This window comes from Oncorhynchus mykiss, unplaced genomic scaffold (assembly GCF_013265735.2).
Source record: "Oncorhynchus mykiss isolate Arlee unplaced genomic scaffold, USDA_OmykA_1.1 un_scaffold_701, whole genome shotgun sequence".
Classification (NCBI taxonomy): Eukaryota; Metazoa; Chordata; class Actinopteri; order Salmoniformes; family Salmonidae; genus Oncorhynchus; species Oncorhynchus mykiss.
In genome coordinates, this window is record NW_023494148.1 from 10,001 (window position 1) to 17,500 (window position 7,500).

Consider the following 7,500-nt stretch of genomic DNA (forward strand, 5'->3'; position numbering starts at 1 on the left):
TCGGGGGTCAAATTCAACAAAAACGTGATAAATCAAAAAGTACACATCCGATCTTGATGGGGTTTTTTTTGCACGAAAGTGCATAAATAGACGAGCATTTACATTCAATTAAAAACGTTTTTGTATAAAACATTTAATAGGAAATCGTGTTTCAAGTTTTGGGAAAAAAGTGAATGTCACAGGATGCATAGGTTCCTGTGGATGCGAATTTTTTTTTACATTATGTAATTGTTGCCCATCACGAGAGAGGGTATGAGACGAAATTTGGGACCTCTAGCCCTTCGGGAAGTATTTTTAATCATTTTTTGAAAATTACAGAAATTGGTCGAAAAAATGACAGAGTCCCACTTTTCACAGCCGTGCACCTGGTGATTGAAAACGTGCATCTGGTAACCCAAAAATGCGGTTCTCAATGCGCTTGCCGGTGTTACAGATATACATGTCCGATAATGATGCACCCTACTACGGACCTTTTTCAATGGGGGTCGGCCTGAATTATTTATGGAAGGTATGATTACTTTTTTTTTCTCCGTGCAACTGGTGATTGAAAACGTGCACCTGGTCACCCAAAACACGGTTCTCTATGCGGTTAGCGGTGTTCCCGAGATTCATGTCCGATAATGATGCACCCTACTACGGACCTTTTCAATGGGGGCCGGTCCGAATTATTTATGGAAGGTATGATTTTTTTTTCTCTCTCCGTGCAACTGGTGATTGAAAACGTGCATCTGGTAACCCAAAACACGGTTCTCTATGCGGTTAGCGGTGTTCCCGAGATTCATGTCCGATAATGATGCACCCTACTACGGACCTTTTCAATGGGGGCCGGTCCGAATTATTTATGGAAGGTATGATTTTTTTTTTTTTCAACACTTTTCCCCTCTTTTTCTCTCTCTGCCGGGGCCGGCCCTGGGTGCTTATGGACGGTTTAAAACATGACTATGGATGCAAATGCTCATTTTCCTCCGTGCACCTGGTGATTGAAAACGTGCATCTGGTAACCCAAAAATTATAAAAAGGGTTTTAAATACTTTTACCCGTCATTCTATTGATATAGCCCGCTAGGGGAGTGCCCCACTACGGCCCTCTCTCTGTCAGGGCCGTCCTTGGGTGCTTTTTACACACTTTAAGAAATCACGATGGATGCAGATTGCTATTAATCCTCCGTGCAACTGGTGATTGAAAACGTGCATCTGGTAACCCAAAATTTCAAATATGGTTCAAAATGAATTTAAAGGCACCCCTCTCATTGTTGCCCGCTATGGGAGCACCCACTAAGGCCCTGTCTCGGTCGGGCCCGTCCTGAGTGCTTTATAGACACTTTAAGAAATCGCGATGGATGCAGATTGCTATTAATCCTCCGTGCAACTGGTGATTGAAAATGTGCAACTGGTGATTGAAAACGTGCACCTGGTCACCCAAACACGGTTCTCTATGCGGTTAGCGGTGTTCCATCTATTCATGTCCGCTTATGGCGCACCCTACTACGGACCTTTAGCAATGGGGGCCGGCCCGAATTATTTATGGAAGGTCTGATGATGATTTTTTTTTTTTTTCACCATCTCTTTCTCTCTCTGCCGGGGCCGGCCAAGAGTGCTTTATGGACGGTTTAAAAACATGACTATGGATGCAAATGCTCATTTTCCTCCGTGCACCTGGTGATTGAAAACGTGCATCTGGTAACCCAAAAATTATAAAAGGGTTTTAAATACTTTTACCCGTCATTCTATTGATATAGCCCGCTAGGGGAGTGCCCCACTACGGCCCTCTCTCTGTCAGGGCCGTCCTTGGGTGCTTTTTACACACTTTAAGAAATCACGATGGATGCAGATTGCTATTAATCCTCCGTGCAACTGGTGATTGAAAACGTGCATCTGGTAACCCAAAATTTCAAATATGGTTCAAAATGAATTTAAAGGCACCCCTCTCATTGTTGCCCGCTATGGGAGCACCCCACTAAGGCCCTGTCTCGGTCGGGCCCGTCCTGAGTGCTTTATAGACACTTTAAGAAATCGCGATGGATGCAGATTGCTATTAATCCTCCGTGCAACTGGTGATTGAAAATGTGCAACTGGTGATTGAAAACGTGCACCTGGTCACCCAAAACACGGTTCTCTATGCGGTTAGCGGTGTTCCATCTATTCATGTCCGCTTATGGCGCACCCTACTACGGACCTTTAGCAATGGGGGCCGGCCCGAATTATTTATGGAAGGTCTGATGATGATTTTTTTTTTTTTTTCACCATCTCTTCTCTCTCTGCCGGGGCCGGCCAAGAGTGCTTTATGGACGGTTTAAAACATGACTATGGATGCAAATGCTCATTTTCCTCCGTGCACCTGGTGATTGAAAACGTGCATCTGGTAACCCAAAAATTATAAAAGGGTTTTAAATACTTTTACCCGTCATTCTATTGATATAGCCCGCTAGGGGAGTGCCCCACTACGGCCCTCTCTCTGTCAGGGCCGTCCTTGGGTGCTTTTTACACACTTTAAGAAATCACGATGGATGCAGATTGCTATTAATCCTCCGTGCAACTGGTGATTGAAAACGTGCATCTGGTAACCCAAAATTTCAAATATGGTTCAAAATGAATTTAAAGGCACCCCTCTCATTGTTGCCCGCTATGGGAGCACCCCACTAAGGCCCTGTCTCGGTCGGGCCCGTCCTGAGTGCTTTATAGACACTTTAAGAAATCGCGATGGATGCAGATTGCTATTAATCCTCCGTGCAACTGGTGATTGAAAATGTGCAACTGGTGATTGAAAACGTGCACCTGGTCACCCAAAACACGGTTCTCTATGCGGTTAGCGGTGTTCCATCTATTCATGTCCGCTTATGGCGCACCCTACTACGGACCTTTAGCAATGGGGGCCGGCCCGAATTATTTATGGAAGGTCTGATGATGATTTTTTTTTTTTTTCACCATCTCTTTCTCTCTCTGCCGGGCCGGCCAAGAGTGCTTTATGGACGGTTTAAAACATGACTATGGATGCAAATGCTCATTTTCCTCCGTGCACCTGGTGATTGAAAACGTGCATCTGGTAACCCAAAAATTATAAAAGGGTTTTAAAATACTTTTACCCGTCATTCTATTGATATAGCCCGCTAGGGGAGTGCCCCACTACGGCCCTCTCTCTGTCAGGGCCGTCCTTGGGTGCTTTTTACACACTTTAAGAAATCACGATGGATGCAGATTGCTATTAATCCTCCGTGCAACTGGTGATTGAAAACGTGCATCTGGTAACCCAAAATTTCAAATATGGTTCAAAATGAATTTAAAGGCACCCCTCTCATTGTTGCCCGCTATGGGAGCACCCCACTAAGGCCCTGTCTCGGTCGGGCCCGTCCTGAGTGCTTTATAGACACTTTAAGAAATCGCGATGGATGCAGATTGCTATTAATCCTCCGTGCAACTGGTGATTGAAAATGTGCAACTGGTGATTGAAAACGTGCACCTGGTCACCCAAAACACGGTTCTCTATGCGGTTAGCGGTGTTCCATCTATTCATGTCCGCTTATGGCGCACCCTACTACGGACCTTTAGCAATGGGGGCCGGCCCGAATTATTTATGGAAGGTCTGATGATGATTTTTTTTTTTTTTCACCATCTCTTCTCTCTCTGCCGGGGCCGGCCAAGAGTGCTTTATGGACGGTTTAAAACATGACTATGGATGCAAATGCTCATTTTCCTCCGTGCACCTGGTGATTGAAAACGTGCATCTGGTAACCCAAAAATTATAAAAGGGTTTTAAATACTTTTACCCGTCATTCTATTGATATAGCCCGCTAGGGGAGTGCCCCACTACGGCCCTCTCTCTGTCAGGGCCGTCCTTGGGTGCTTTTTACACACTTTAAGAAATCACGATGGATGCAGATTGCTATTAATCCTCCGTGCAACTGGTGATTGAAAACGTGCATCTGGTAACCCAAAATTTCAAATATGGTTCAAAATGAATTTAAAGGCACCCCTCTCATTGTTGCCCGCTATGGGAGCACCCCACTAAGGCCCTGTCTCGGTCGGGCCCGTCCTGAGTGCTTTATAGACACTTTAAGAAATCGCGATGGATGCAGATTGCTATTAATCCTCCGTGCAACTGGTGATTGAAAATGTGCAACTGGTGATTGAAAACGTGCACCTGGTCACCCAAAACACGGTTCTCTATGCGGTTAGCGGTGTTCCATCTATTCATGTCCGCTTATGGCGCACCCTACTACGGACCTTTAGCAATGGGGCCGGCCCGAATTATTTATGGAAGGTCTGATGATGATTTTTTTTTTTTTTCACCATCTCTTTCTCTCTCTGCCGGGGCCGGCCAAGAGTGCTTTATGGACGGTTTAAAACATGACTATGGATGCAAATGCTCATTTTCCTCCGTGCACCTGGTGATTGAAAACGTGCATCTGGTAACCCAAAAATTATAAAAGGGTTTTAAATACTTTTACCCGTCATTCTATTGATATAGCCCGCTAGGGGAGTGCCCCACTACGGCCCTCTCTCTGTCAGGGCCGTCCTTGGGTGCTTTTTACACACTTTAAGAAATCACGATGGATGCAGATTGCTATTAATCCTCCGTGCAACTGGTGATTGAAAACGTGCATCTGGTAACCCAAAATTTCAAATATGGTTCAAAATGAATTTAAAGGCACCCCTCTCATTGTTGCCCGCTATGGGAGCACCCCACTAAGGCCCTGTCTCGGTCGGGCCCGTCCTGAGTGCTTTATAGACACTTTAAGAAATCGCGATGGATGCAGATTGCTATTAATCCTCCGTGCAACTGGTGATTGAAAATGTGCAACTGGTGATTGAAAACGTGCACCTGGTCACCCAAAACACGGTTCTCTATGCGGTTAGCGGTGTTCCATCTATTCATGTCCGCTTATGGCGCACCCTACTACGGACCTTTAGCAATGGGGGCCGGCCCGAATTATTTATGGAAGGTCTGATGATGATTTTTTTTTTTTTCACCATCTCTTTCTCTCTCTGCCGGGGCCGGCCAAGAGTGCTTTATGGACGGTTTAAAACATGACTATGGATGCAAATGCTCATTTTCCTCCGTGCACCTGGTGATTGAAAACGTGCATCTGGTAACCCAAAAATTATAAAAGGGTTTTAAATACTTTTACCCGTCATTCTATTGATATAGCCCGCTAGGGGAGTGCCCCACTACGGCCCTCTCTCTGTCAGGGCCGTCCTTGGGTGCTTTTTACACACTTTAAGAAATCACGATGGATGCAGATTGCTATTAATCCTCCGTGCAACTGGTGATTGAAAACGTGCATCTGGTAACCCAAAATTTCAAATATGGTTCAAAATGAATTTAAAGGCACCCCTCTCATTGTTGCCCGCTATGGGAGCACCCCACTAAGGCCCTGTCTCGGTCGGGCCCGTCCTGAGTGCTTTATAGACACTTTAAGAAATCGCGATGGATGCAGATTGCTATTAATCCTCCGTGCAACTGGTGATTGAAAATGTGCAACTGGTGATTGAAAACGTGCACCTGGTCACCCAAAACACGGTTCTCTATGCGGTTAGCGGTGTTCCATCTATTCATGTCCGCTTATGGCGCACCCTACTACGGACCTTTAGCAATGGGGGGCCGGCCCGAATTATTTATGGAAGGTCTGATGATGATTTTTTTTTTTTTTCACCATCTCTTTCTCTCTCTGCCGGGGCCGGCCAAGAGTGCTTTATGGACGGTTTAAAACATGACTATGGATGCAAATGCTCATTTTCCTCCGTGCACCTGGTGATTGAAAAACGTGCATCTGGTAACCCAAAAATTATAAAAGGGTTTTAAATACTTTTACCCGTCATTCTATTGATATAGCCCGCTAGGGGAGTGCCCCACTACGGCCCTCTCTCTGTCATGGCCGTCCTTGGGTGCTTTTTACACACTTTAAGAAATCACGATGGATGCAGATTGCTATTAATCCTCCGTGCAACTGGTGATTGAAAACGTGCATCTGGTAACCCAAAATTTCAAATATGGTTCAAAATGAATTTAAAGGCACCCCTCTCATTGTTGCCCGCTATGGGAGCACCCCACTAAGGCCCTGTCTCGGTCGGGCCCGTCCTGAGTGCTTTATAGACACTTTAAGAAATCGCGATGGATGCAGATTGCTATTAATCCTCCGTGCAACTGGTGATTGAAAATGTGCAACTGGTGATTGAAAACGTGCACCTGGTCACCCAAAACACGGTTCTCTATGCGGTTAGCGGTGTTCCATCTATTCATGTCCGCTTATGGCGCACCCTACTACGGACCTTTAGCAATGGGGGCCGGCCCGAATTATTTATGGAAGGTCTGATGATGATTTTTTTTTTTTTTCACCATCTCTTTCTCTCTCTGCCGGGGCCGGCCAAGAGTGCTTTATGGACGGTTTAAAACATGACTATGGATGCAAATGCTCATTTTCCTCCGTGCACCTGGTGATTGAAAACGTGCATCTGGTAACCCAAAAATTATAAAAGGGTTTTAAATACTTTTACCCGTCATTCTATTGATATAGCCCGCTAGGGGAGTGCCCCACTACGGCCCTCTCTCTGTCAGGGCCGTCCTTGGGTGCTTTTTACACACTTTAAGAAATCACGATGGATGCAGATTGCTATTAATCCTCCGTGCAACTGGTGATTGAAAACGTGCATCTGGTAACCCAAAAATTATAAAACGGTTTTAAATACTTTTACCGGTCATTCTATTGATATAGCCCGCTATGGGAGCACCCCACTAAGGCCCTGTCTCGGTCGGGGCCGTCCTTCAGTGCTTTATATACAGTTTCATATATTACGATGGATGCAGATTGTGATTGTTTTCCAAAAGACCCGTGTGCATCTGGTAACCCAAAAATTATAAAACTGTTTTAAATCATTTTACCGGTCATTCTATTGATATAGCCCGCTAGGGGAGTACCCTACTACGGCCCTCTCTCGGTCAGGCCCGTCCTTAGGTGCTTTATATACAGTTTAAGATATTACGATGGATGCAGATTGTGATTGTTTTCCAAAAGACCCGTGTGCATCTGGTAACCCAAAAATTAAAATATGGTTCAAAACCCGGGTAACACCACTCTATTTACGGACATGACAGTAGAGCTTACCCCCTGGAGCTATTGACCTCCAGGCTTGTAGGCCCTTACTCACCACCCGGGTATCACCCCTCTATTTCGGGGATGATACCAGCAGGGGACCCCCCCCACCTCCACAACCTCGCATACCAGGTGAACCAGGGCACCCACACTTAAGCACCCCTCCTCGGACATTAAAGCAGATAACCGCGCTGTTATGAACCGCGTGCACCTGGTCACCCAAATGGAACTTGTGCACCTGGTCACCCAAAAGGACCGGCGTGCACCTGGTCACCCAAAGGCCGGCGTGCACCTGGTCACCCAAAAGGACCATGTGCACCTGGTCACCCAAAGGCCGGCGTGCACCTGGTCACCCAAAAGGACCGTGTGCACCTGGTCACCCAAAGGCCGGCGTGCACCTGGTCACCCAAAGG